The sequence below is a fragment of the Mesocricetus auratus genome, unplaced genomic scaffold (assembly GCF_017639785.1).
Source record: "Mesocricetus auratus isolate SY011 unplaced genomic scaffold, BCM_Maur_2.0 Super-Scaffold_100007, whole genome shotgun sequence".
Taxonomy (NCBI): Eukaryota; Metazoa; Chordata; class Mammalia; order Rodentia; family Cricetidae; genus Mesocricetus; species Mesocricetus auratus.
In genome coordinates, this window is record NW_024429191.1 from 64,410,736 (window position 1) to 64,424,546 (window position 13,811).

Genomic DNA, 13,811 nt, shown 5'->3' on the forward strand with positions numbered 1-13,811 from the left:
AACTTAAACTGTTTTCACTGGAGGACTATGACTCAGTGTCCCCAAAGAAACTACTGTTGCCTAATATCACATTTTTAAAGCCTGATACTTTAGTTCTAATTTAAATACAATAGTTACTTCAATAACCAAATGATTAGCCTTTAAAAGCAAAAGTACAGAATATTTTACTACTTTTTGAAGTTAAAGGATCATCTTATGCTAATATTTGAGCCACTCTAGCTGTGAGCAACAAATACATATGGTAAGAGGTTCAATATTAATAACTGCCACTTATTAAGGCTGTCCCTGAATGGGGTGCAACACTTGGTATCCCATTTCATTCATCTATTCAGTCAAGAAACATTAGAATCCTTGGTTCTACCAAGCCAAGTAGAAGACAATGACAAGGGTCACCCAACCTCATCTACAAAGAGGACTTCTCTCTTTAATTGTTCTACAAGGAATAGTCTGGAGAATTTATCAATACCAGTTTATGAATTAAGGAATTGTTTCTAGTTAGTTCTGTGTGTATTATTTTTATGATGCAATTACAAAATATTCCTAGAATAAACTATATACATAAATTCAAAAATTACTTAAACTTGTTATTTGAAGTAAGTATTTTCTATCAAGACCCACATTAAGTACAACAAAGGATGGGAGAAGAGGATCTTTCCATTAAGAGACTATTTACAGCAGGCGTCAGCAAACTTTTTTCCTACCAAACATTGTTCATCAAGGGTCAGAGAATAAATATTTCAGGCTTTGAAGGCTATAAGGTCTTATATAAGAAAAAATTCACTGGGTACCTTAAATCCCAGCACTCAGGAGGCAGAGGAAGGTGGTTCTCTGAGAGTTTGAGGCCAGCCTGGTCTACAAAGTGAGTTCCATCCAGGAATAGAGACAAACCCTGTCTCAAAAAAAAACAAAAACAAACAAAAGAAGGGAGGGAGGGAGAGAAGGAGGGAGGGAGGGAGAAAGGAAGAACTGAAGGAAGGAAGGAAGGAAGGAAGGAAGGAAGGAAGGAAGGAAGGAAGGAAGGAAGGAAGGAATCTATGTGATTCAAATGTGAGAAAACATTTTTTGTTTGTTTGTTTGAGACAGGGTCTCACTTTGCAGCCCAGGCTAACACTGAACTCTCTTCATGTAAGTTAATCCTTTCACCTCAGTTCCAGAATGCTGGCATTATAGGAACACATCTCCACATCTACACCCTGCCCCCTGGAAAAGGATTTATTTATTTGTTATTTACTGCTATTTTATGTGTATAAATGATTGTCCTGAGTGTATGTACATGTATCACATGTGTGTTGGGTGCCCAGGGAGGTCAGAAGAGGTCATCTGAACCCCTGGAACTAGAGTGCTGGGAATAAACGTGAATCTTCTGCAAGAACAAGTACACTCAACTCTCGAGCCGTCTCTCCAGCCTTGAAGACAATAAACCAACAGCAAAAATAATTGAAAATGTAACTTCATTAACATATAAAACTTCTATTTAAAAAGATACCTTCCTTAGGCCCCTGGATTGCTACAACCTCTATAATCCTATTTACCTCTGTAGCTGAGGCAGGAGTACTATAAATCAATTCAAGGCCATCTTGGCAACTTACCTCAGAGTGAAACTTTAAAAGGTGCGGGTACTGTAACTCAATGGTAGAATATTTGCCTAGGTCCAACAGTCAACACACCATATAACAAAGAAAAAAAAAAAAAAAAAAGAGCACCAGCCAACAAGAAAATGCCTCCCGAGGTAAAAGGAAGGCAGAGACAAAGATATCTAAGATATCTGTAATACATAAAAGTAAGTAAAGGTATCTTAAACATAAGATTTTGATAAATACACTTTAAAAAGGCAAACATAGTGGATAGCTAGGAATAAGGAAATCAAACTACACAATGAATATTTGAAAAGATTAACAACCTAATGCTTAGCCCATCTTAATAATTAGGAAAATGATAATGGAGACCACAATTTCCCTTTTGCACCCATCAGACTGCATGTTGGAAAGAATGTGGACCAGCTCTCATACAGGATAGACTCATGCACAAGCTGACAGATCTACTTTGGAAAACATATTGGTAACCTAGTAAAATCAAAAATACTTAAGTTCTTTGGGGCTAGAGAGAGATGGCTCAGTGGTTAAAAATGCTTGCTGCTTTCCCAGAGGGCCTGAATTTGGTTCACAGCATCCATATTAGTTGGCTCACAGTGGCCTGTAACTCCTGTTCCAGAGATCTAATACCTCTTCTAGCCTCTGCATGCAACTGCATTCAGGTGCATTGTACCCACACACAGACACACAGACACACACACACACACACAGACACACACACACACAGACACACACACACACACACACACACACACACACACAGACACACACATTCAAAATAAACCTTTAATAAAATACTTTTAGACCCAGTCTAAGTATACTGTTAGAGGAGTTCTTAAACATTAAGACAGTCACAAAGGGATATGTTTTTTTTGTTTGTTTGTTTGCTTGGTTTTGTTTTTTGTTTTCTGAGATAGGGTATTTACTCTGTAGAAAAGGCCTGGAACTCACTATTGGCATAAATTGACCTCAAATTCACGGTAATCTTCCTGCCTCAGCCTAAAACAACTTCACTGTTTTAGTAGTAAGAAAACTAAACATAGTTTTTTAACAGAATGGACAATTAATAAAGGTTTTCCTAACCAATGAAAAATATATACATATATAAAAATGAATTAGAATTTTATGTATGAACATATACACAACAAAGCAATACTGAACAAGTTTAGTATGACCTAAATGTAAGTCTCTCCAAAAAAAATCCAAATAAATTCAAGGTAGAGATAAAAATATGGAACTTTAAGCAGAAAATTAGTAAGGCCTACTATAGTAAATAATAACAGTGGTAAACAATATATGGGGGGGGGTAGGACTGGGAAAGTAGCTCAGTGGGTAGAGTTCTTGCCTAGCATAGACAAAACTCTAGGTTCAACCCCCAGTACATACTCCTGTAACTGTAAACTTAGAGGCATTAGGATCAGAAATTCAAGGTAATCCCACTGAGGGCATTTTGTTTTTATTTTGTGTGTTGTGGGTGGGTTGTTTGTCTGTTTTCTGAAACAGGGTCTCACTGTGTGGCCCCAACTGGCCTGGAAGTCACTATGTACAGATCGGGTTGTTCTCAGACTCAAAGAGATCTGCCTGCCTCTGCCCCACAAGGAGTAGGACTAAAGGTAGGCAAACCCTTGCTGTGTCTAGGAAGTCGGTTTATTTTTAATGGTTTATTTATTCTTATTTTACGTGCATTAGTATTTTTCTTGCATGTATGTCTGTGTGAGGATGTCAGATCCCCCCGGAAATGGCAGTTGTGAGCTACCACATGCTAGGAATTGAACCCAGATCCTCCAGAAGAGCAGTCAGTGCTCTTAACTGCTGAGCCATCTCTCCAACCCCGGAAATCAGTTTTTAAAGTAGTGATTCCATAACTAACTGTTATCAGGAGCTCAAAGAGAACTATGACTAATTTAGGTGAAGGCTTTATTCCAAAATTTGTCTGATTTTATAGTAGAAATGAAATGGCAAGAGCACTTCCTTGACAACCAACTCAGGCCACACACATTTATTTTACACAGGGATAAAAAAGGCTATGATAGTCAAAAGAAGATAATTTCATATAGGCTCAACCACTGCTTTTAAACTCATCTCAATTTTAATATTCATCCATTATCTAATATAGCCTAAGGCTAAAAAACTTGAAATATTTCTAATTCTATTTTCTCAGGTCAAAAAGACAATCAAAAGAAATTCTTCAAGTCAATGGAAAACCCACAATAAATAGTGGTTAAATTCAAAACCTTAAATGCTACCACACAACCAAGTAAAAATACAAAAATCATTTCTTTTTAAAATTATTTTTTTATCTCTCTGTGTTTGTGTGTTTATGAATATTTGCCACGTGTGTGTGGATACCGGAGGAGGGCCAGAAAATGTTGCCCTTGGAACTGGAGTTACAGGCTGTTGTGACCTGCCTGATACTGGTATTAAGAACTGAGCTCTTCTTAAGTACTGAGCCATTTCTACAGCCCCTTGCCCTTTTTTATTACCATTTTTATTAAATGTATTCTTTGACAATTTCACTCGTGTACACAATACACCTGGTTACTACACACACACACACACACACCGCTTCTTTCTCCTATGTCCCTTTCACCCTGGCAGCTCCCATCCTCCCTGTGTGACTATGGGTTTACTTTTAAAAAGCCACGCATATAAAGGGTCAGTAGTAAAAGGACAATTAACACAGAATTATAACACAAGCTGTGAGGTATGAAAAAGAGGGCTTACTGACCAAACATTTGCTGCTTTCTAAGCTATCTAAACAGATACTGAATGCCTGTTGTACAAAATCTCACATAAGCACACACTTCAGTAAGACAGTACGACATAACTACACCTTTTCAATCACTATTTTTAAAAAATTAAACAGTAGCTCTCTACTGCCAGTTTCATGATTAAACTGCACAAAGCAGCTGTTTATCTACTCACAGCAACCAGCAGGTGAACCTGATTCAATATTTATCACAGGCTTTCACAGATCACTGCTAACCAAGCAAACGTTTTAATTAAGTTGGAACTTGCTTCAAAGAGCTCATTCAAGATGTCAATCAGCAGATATGGGATCAGATACAGTGTCAGGTGAGAGTGTGTAATACAAATCCACAACTTTCTTCATCCCATCTCTGTAAATTAGCCTGCTCTAAAGTTCAGACTCTGATTGTAACAGACTGCCAGTCTCCTGGAATGTGTAACTGAAGTCACTCAAATTCTATTGTGAAGGTTGTAAGCAATATGTTAAACTGCAGTGGGCTAGCACATTAAGACAGATCCTTTTCACGGTTGGTTTTTGATACCATAAGTGTTTGTTACCCTACTCTCCACTTACTGTTTACTTTCTTGCCTGGTGTAAATGGAAATTCCTCAACACAGTAGCCCTAGTTTCTGAAAAGTCTTGTTTCAATAGAATTAATCAAAAAGATCCAAAGTAGGATAATTTTTATCTAAGTTTACATAAGAAAAATCCATGCAATAAAAAGTCTCAGTTTAACAAACATCCCGAAAAGATCAACCTGTTAATAACGTAAAACTTCTCCTGGTAGCACTATATGAAGATACGGTTATAGCATTAAGTCCTGAAATAGTGATGAGCCCAATGACCAACTTCATGAAAAATACCTGAGGTATTAAAAAAAAAAAAAAGCTGGCATGAATGGTGGCATAAGCCTGTAATCCCAGCATTCAGGAGACTAAGGCAAAAAGATTCTAAATTCAAGGCCATCTTGGAATACACAGCCAGACTTGAACTCGAAAAGCCAGGCATAATAGTTCACACCTATAATCTCAGCACTGGGGAATTAAAAGCAAGATGATCAGGGATTTGAGGCCAAGCTGAATACATTAGATCTTATCTAAAAAGAAAATGAAATTTTTCTTTACAGAAGACTGCTACAAATTTTAAGTGGAGTAAGTTTCTCAATTCACCATTTTTCAATTCTCACAACTGACTAAGGGACTCAAGCAAGCTGCCCAAGTGGATGTTAAAATATTGGGCGAGCTGAGCATGGTGGCCCTTACCTGTAATCCCAGTGCTCGGGAGGCAGAGACAGGAGGATCTCTGTGAGTCAGAGACCAGCCTAGACTACACAAACAAACAAACAAACAAACAAACCCCCCACCAGCAACAAAATCATTGAGTGAAAAGCTGTTGGGAACAAAATAGTCATACAGTCTCAAAGATCAGTCCAGGGGCTGGAGAAACAGATCAGCTGCTAACTGCACTAGCTACTCTTGCAGAGGACACAAGTTTAGTTCCCAGAAGTACACTGGTTGGCTTACAACCATTTACAATCCCACCTCCAGGGTATCTGACACCCTCTTCTGGCCTCCTCAGACACCAGCATGCACTCCGTACACACACATACTTGGAGTCACATATATATGCACATGAAATAAATAGTCATGTGTGGAGGCACATGACTTTAACCCCAGTACCTGGAAAGCAGAGGTAAACAGAAGACAGTGAGTTTGAGACCAGCCTGGTCTATATAGCAAGTTCTAGGTCAGCCAGGAATACATAATGAGATCTTGTTTTGAAATAAACATTTTTTTAAAATTCACTCAAGGACTAACCAGTAATTACAAAAATATTTAACCAAGTGATTAACTTAGCATCAACAGTGTTGAAACAAGTCAGGTATTCATGTTTATATTCTAAACAGCTAGGTAAGCTAAGACAGGAAGATTAAGCTTGAAGCCAGCCTGGGCTTAGTAAATTCTAGGCAAGCCTAGACTACAAAGTGAGAGCCTACCTCAAAATAATACAAAAACAATGGTGAAATGAACTGGTTTCATATACATCTTGATATAAGAAATGTAATTCTGAGTCTGCTTTGATTGTAAAGGGTGTAGATCAGTTCTTGTTTAGCACAGGTAAGACATGTTCAATACCTACAAAGCACAAGAAAATTCACACAAGGCGAGAGAAAGAATGTAGGGACGGAGACATCTATGTATTTAGTTGGTGGAAACTGATCCAACTGTACATTTATGACATATACACCTGTACATTTCAAAAATACTTAAAAATACCACCCATCAAGACTGGAAGTGATTGCTATTTTCTACTTTATGATATTTCAGTATTATAATTTTTCTGTGTATGAATGTTTTACCTGCATGTATGTATGTATACCATATGCATTCAGGAGACTGAAGAGAATAAAGGAGGACATCAGATCCCCTGAAACTTAAGTTACAGGCAGTTATGAGCCTCCATGTGGGTGCTAAAAATGGAACCCAGGTCATCGTCAAGAATAGCAAGTACTCTTAACTGTTCAGCCATCTCATACCCCTTCTTCACTGGATCTTTTTATATTAAATAAGAGACTAATACTATGCTATAAAGTCATCTTGCACACACTGACCAAAACACTATCAACAAAATTTATACAAAGTAATTTTGTGAGCTGGGAAGCTAGCTCAGTTGGCAAAGAACATGAGGACCTGAGTCTGATGCCTTAGGACCCACATAACAAAGCTGGATGAGGTGGAGTGCACATAGAATCCCAGCTCTGAATTGAGGCAAACAAGATCCCTGGGACTCACTAGCCAGCCAGCCAGGCCTAGTCTGAGCACTGAAGACACCCTGTCTCAATAATCAAGGTGGATGACATAAGACAAATGACACATGCATGCACACACATTTGCAGGTGCATACACTCAGCACACAAAATTGTTTTGCTTCTATCATGGTCATTGAAAATTAGCTGTCATCACCCACACACTAACCTCTAACACAGCACCTTCTCCAACACAATCTTCTCTAATGATGGGTGGTTCAACAATATCTGACTATTCAATATACTTGCCATTAACCAGATAAGAACACTGAGCACATGAAAAGTAATTAGTGTACCTAAGTGAATTTTAATGAATGGAAATAGTTACAGTTCTTATTCAAGTCAGCATTTCTATACCAAGCACAAACCACTGGGATAAAATGTGAAAGCAATCCAGAAAGACATCCTTGATGATCTGTGTCTTTTTGTTGTAATGACACACTGGGAAGAAACTCACTCCTTTAAACAGCATGGCCACACACTACTGCCTGTCACAGCAAGTGAGTCAGAACATCCTAGCAGAGATGTCCTTGATACTCTTAGTCCCTGCAAGGCTATTCAACAACTGGAATATTTTGGATCACAGCATTGAAACAAGAATGTTTCATCAGCATTTATAGACTTGTTCTGATGTCAAATTTTAATTAGCAAAAACTACACTCAGCAGATGTGTTTACCACAAAACTTACAAATTTTAACATCTTGTTTTTCCTAAGTTGCTACAATCAGCCTCCTGAATACTATCTCTTTCAATATTAGAGTTTATCAGGACATCTTTGCTTCCTTCACCATCAGCTCAGCATACCCCGGAGCAGTGTGTGTCCACTCTAACAGAGACATAAAACCTTAGTACATCATCAAGATCTGTATGTTAGCTCTATGGAGTGCTTTTCTGTGTTGTTTACTTTCGGCACAGAATTTCAACAGTTTCTGTTTCTTCACAAGTCATTCTAATGCCATTCTCCACTGTCTGCTCTCCAACAGCTTCAGTCCTTCTGCTATACACATAAATGCTTCCTCTTTCTCTAATCACTGTGATTCACAGGAATATTTGCAGAAATTTCTAGACATTTCCAACAACAAATATTTATACTACATAATGTAATGCAAACAGGCTCCTGGCCTCATGCAGGCTCTCAGGACGAACCTGTAATTGTGCACCACCCTGCCCGTTTATTATTCTTTGTGGGCCTGCTCCTTTGGGGTAATGTGGATATACATGGAGAAGATGTATCATAGCTGAAGAGATATAGGAGTGTCATGTTCCCTCCCCACACCTTGCCCTGCCAAGTTGGAAATACTGAATACATCTGTGGTATCATTTTGTTTTCTTGTCAGTTCCTGGTCTTTAACTCCCACACATTTATTTGTCTTCTAGTTCACTGAAGCAATAAGTCAGACAAGATTGCCTCCATAATGTCTGTCAAAGTGATTGGCCATAAGGAGGGCATACTCATACAAGGTGACTAATTATCTTCATGTACCTTATAGTACGTTAGGACAGCCAACTCCAGCATCTTTATCATAAGCTCATTCATCTTGTGAGTGGTATATGACCATAAAGTCTCAACACAAAATGTCACAAAAAGTCCTTCTGAATGTAGTGGTCAAAGTACATTCATTCTCCAGCAAAAATCAGCCTTTGTTGATCAAGAGAAAATTCCTTCCTTTTCCTGGATTTTTGGCCTTTGGTTTTTCCCTAAGGGTTTTGCAAAGATTTGCATCTTGGGACTAGAGAGATGACTCAACCACTAAAATTGCTTTCTGCTCTTCCAGAGGACACAAGTTTGATTCCTAGCACTCACGTTGGTGAGAGGTTTCGATACCCCCTTCTGGTCTCCACAGGCACATGGCATACATTCACACAAACATACAGATAAATTAAAATAAAAACTAAATTTTTCAAAAAATATTTACCTTACCACACTTGGTAGAGTCAGGCAGATCTCTATGAAGCCAATAGCTTCTGGCTTCAATTACTAAGACTGATATAGACTGGAAGAGTTAGAAAGTTGACAATATTTTCTTAAAGGGCAAAGAATGAATACTTTAGGTTTTTTTTTATACTTTAGGTTTTATGGGCTACAGAGGCTACTCAACTCCTTTTATTCTATTTTCTTTGATTGAGACAGAGTCTCACTATGTGCCAGAATTTCCAAATACTAGTATTCGGTGTAGCACCTTGTCTGGTCCTCAATTCTACTGCTAAAGAACAAAATAACAGACAATGTCTAATGTAAAGTATCCCAACAAACACACTCATGGGCACAAATGCACATCACGTGCGTGCACACACACATATACACACACACGCCAATTAACAAAAAGAAAAAATTCTTTATAACAATGGGCATCAGGCTATAATTAGCTCAATAAGCTACCATGTCAGTCATTAGCCCACACAAAAAGAAAAGTACATGTGTCAAAATAGGCAAGCAAAAAATTGAATTTTAAGTCTTTACTATGACCATACTATATCGAATAATAAAACAAGAGCCATAAATTAAAATTTTTATGAGAAAAGTACACATATAATATACATTAAAATGCAAATATGAACACAAATTCCTGGTGCTTTCTCAGTATTACTCAGCTCTTCTCACAAAGACAAAAAGCTCCACTCCTTGTATATGATCATATGACTTGCATGTGGTGACTGTAACATTAGCAAACCACACAGAGACTCAAAAGCACTTGCACCCTGTGGTTTGCTGTGGTTTGCTCTTCCTTCCCTTGAACCTGTGACCACTAAGTAGATAGAGCCTTCTAGATAATGACAGCTACCCACACTATCATTCTAGCCAACCAACAACGAACTCCTTAAACCAGGGCTGATTTCCTGATCTACTGCTGATCACAGAACGGAGGATAGCTAACATCAGTAGAAAATATGCAAAGCTGAGGCCAGCCAAAATGCAAACCCCAAAAGTAAGCTAAATGTTTAGTTTGTTACACAGCAATGGACAATTATGTGTATGTTCATACACAAGTACGCACGTGCACAAATGTAAAAGCAGAGCACAAACAAAACATCAGGGGTTGACAGAAGGGATAGTTGAATACGATTAATGTTACTAACTTACTCACATGTTTTGATGGTTCCCGAATTTTCTTTAATAAATACATACTGCTTTGGTATTCAGGAAAAAAAAATTGTACTTCAGGAGCTGTGGGTTATTGTGCAGACATGGACAAGTTCAAGAATCACACCACACACAACCAATTCCCAAAAAGAATCGACATCAAGAAACCCTGGTTACAAAGACACTAATCTCTTAAGGAGTTAGACCCCAAGTTCCTAAGGAACATGTGCTTTGCCAAGAAGCACAAGACAGGCTTGATGAAGATTCTGGCAAATGATGAGAAGGTGCCGAGTACACAGGCAGAGGCCATCAAAGGCCTGTGAAGCCCAAGGTGGCTAAGTCCAAGATGCCAAAGTACCCCAGCACACAAACTCGCCGTCTTGCTTTCATCTCTCCCCCAAAGCTTGGGAATCAGATTCAAAGTTACACAGCTTAGAGCTGTAGAACCTGCCAATGAAAGCCCATGGTTCAAACCAAAGCCAAGGCCATGGCTCCAGCTCAGGCTCAGACTGCAGCTTTAGCTCAGAATCCCAAAGGTGCCCAGGCCCCTGGGAAGGCCCACAGAAAAAGTTTCTATCTGCCAATGTGAAGTCAGATGGACTGGTATGACACCCTACACGTTATTTGCAGATGATCAGTGCCCTATGCAGTTTTTACAAATAAACTTGGGACTGGGGCAATAGGTCACCAGTTAAGAGCACTGGCTGCGCTTCCAGAGGACCTGGATTCAATTCCCAGTAACCACATGGCAGCTCACACTGTCTGTAACTCCAGTTCCAGGAGATCTGACACCTTTACACCAATGCGCATACAATAGCTGTTTAAAATAATAATAATAATAATAATAATAATAATAATAAACTTGGAAAAGATCTGTTAAAAAAAAAGGGGGGAGAGAGAGAGAGGGAGAGAGGGAGAGAGAAAATATCATTAAAAATACAAAATTCTGGAAATTCTGGACCAGTAAGATGACTCGTTGAGAGGCTGGAGGAACTCAGAGGTTAAGAGCACTGGCTGCTCTTCCAAAGGTCCTGAGTTCAATTCCCAGCAACCAGATGATGGCTCGCAGCCATATGTAATGAGATCTGGTGCTCTCTTCTGACCTGCAGGGATACATGCAGACAGAGCACTGTATACATAATAAATAAATCTTAAAAAAAAAAGATGACTCATTGTGTAAAGATGTCTAAGGCAAGCACAGCATAGACATACAAACATAAATAAGTACATGTAACAAAAAAATTAAAAACATACAAAATTCATGGACTAGAGAAGTAACTCTAGTTAAGAACACATACTGCTCTTGTAGAGGAAGCAAGTTTGTTTCCCAGCTCATGTCAGAGGTTTACAACTGCCTGTACCTTCAGCTCCAGGGGATCAAACACTCTCTTCTGGACTCCAGCCCTCACATACCCATTCCCAAACAGGCACACAGCTATATACAAAATTAAAAAAAAAACTTTTAAATACAAAAATTAGTTCACGTGGGACTTGGTGGAACACACCTCTAGTCCCAGGAGGCAGAGGCAGGGGTGGGAGGAGCTCTGATTTGAGGCCAGCCTGTTCTACATAGTGAGTTCCAGGTCAGCCGAGGCCCAGTGAGACCCTGTCTCAAAAAAAAAAAAATATCCAGCATGGTCATTTACGTCTTTAATCCCAGCACTTGGGAGGCAGAGGCAGGTGGATCCCTGTGAGTTCAAGGTCAATACAAAGCAAGTTCCAGGACAGCCAAGGCTACACAGAGAAACCCTGTCTCAAAAAACAAAACAAAAAAAGTTCAATTTCAAAAAGGATTTTTCATTATCTCAAGGAAATATTTAAAGACTAAAAATATAAACATTCTTTACTTAATATTTTGAATAAATGAACAGATTTTAAAATCCAACAGACAGCTTGGGGATTATTACAAGTATTCAAAAAACTAGGAAAATAATAATAAACGAGAAAAAAAATCATGGTTTGAGGAGATACTAATCAAAATTAAGTGGTGTTAGAATTATAATAATTTAACACCAAATATTGGAAGGCTCAGGAGAGAAGTAATGAGAAAGTGGAAAGGACAATATGAAGACAACAAAAATACATAAAACCAGTAACTGAAGGGAAAGGTAAAATAAGCAAATTAAAAAAAAGATAGGCATCAGAATAAACAAGTAAAATGGTTGGAAACCCTTGGCTTAGATGTAAAAATGAGCCAAGAACACAAGCAGGGCAGGGTCTCTTGGTGCTCGACTTTGAAGCTATGTTGGACTCTTTGGTTTTTACTATACACATATATATGGCAGGGTGTCAGAAACCAATGCAAACATATATAACAACTTAGATATGTAATAGGGTAAGAGCAAAAGCATTAAAGCAGGAAAGGTTATTCTTTACGTCATTCCAGGAAAATTGGACTTCTATTTAAAAAACACACAGTTAGAGCCTGACCTCACACATTAAAATAAACATTAAAAGAGATGGTTGAGTGTAGTAGCTCATGCCTTTAATCCCAACACTCAGAGAGGCAGAGGCAGGATAACTGCTATGAGTTCCAGGCCAATAAGAGCTATACAGTGAGACCCAGTCTCAAAAGAAAAAAAAAGTTTAAATGTAAAAGCAAAGCTTTAAAAACCAAGAAAAATGTGTTGTAAATTTGTGAGTAAGGATCTAGAAAGATTCTCAAGAGTCTATGGCATTTATTTGTAGGAAGCCAAGGCAGGACATTTAGCACTAGAGAGAACATCTTACTTGTACTCTGCTAACTTACACTGTTAGAACTTTTTTAAAGAATAGGTATTACTTATCACTTCTTTTAAAAACTGAGTTTAAACTGGGTGGTGGTGGTGGTGGTGGTAGTGCACCCCTTTAACCCCAGCACTGGGGAGGCAGAAGCAGATGGATCTTTGTGAGTTCGAGTCCAGTGTGGTCTACAGAGCAAGTTCCAGGACAGGTTCCAAAGCTACAAGAAACACTGTTTCAGAAACAAACAAACAAACAAACAAACAAACCACTCAGTTAAAAACCAATCATGGAGGTGTACACCTATAACTCAATCATTCAGAAGGCTGAAGCCAGAGAATTAAGAGCTGAAGGGCAGCTCAGGTTGCATAGCAAGGTATTGTCTGGGGAAAAAAGACAGCAACAAAACTTTTTTTTTTAATGCAAATCAAAGTTCAGAGATGGCTCAGCAGGTAAAGGCATTTGTTGCGAAAGCCGGGTGACCTGCATTTAATTCCCAGAACCCAGGGAAAAGTGGAAGGAGACAAATGACCGCACAAAGTTGTCCTCTAGGGGCTGAAGAGATGGCCCGGGGGTTATCAGCACTGGCTGCTCTTCTAGAGGACCCAGGTTCAATCTGTAGTACCCACATGGTAGCTAACGCTCACCTGTAAGTTCAGTCCTAGGGATCCGACATTCTCTTTTAGGGCACCATGCACATATAGTATACAGACATACATGCAGACAAAGCACCCATACATACAGAACAATTTTTTTCTTTAAAAAAGGTTATTCTCTGCCTGTGTGGCATTATAACCATCTCTCTATGATTCACAGACTGACTACTAAAAGATCAGTTGATTCTATTTTGTTCTCTTCTA

General features: G+C 38.7%; 1 protein-coding gene and 1 pseudogene across 1 annotated transcript in view; one reads left to right on the forward strand and one right to left on the reverse strand.

Annotated features, from left to right (window-relative positions):
• The window catches only part of Brip1 (BRCA1 interacting helicase 1), a 128,641-nt gene that overhangs the window by 92,764 nt on the left and 22,066 nt on the right, over positions 1 to 13,811 (reverse strand).
• On the forward strand, positions 10,335 to 10,819 carry LOC110342192 (annotated as a pseudogene).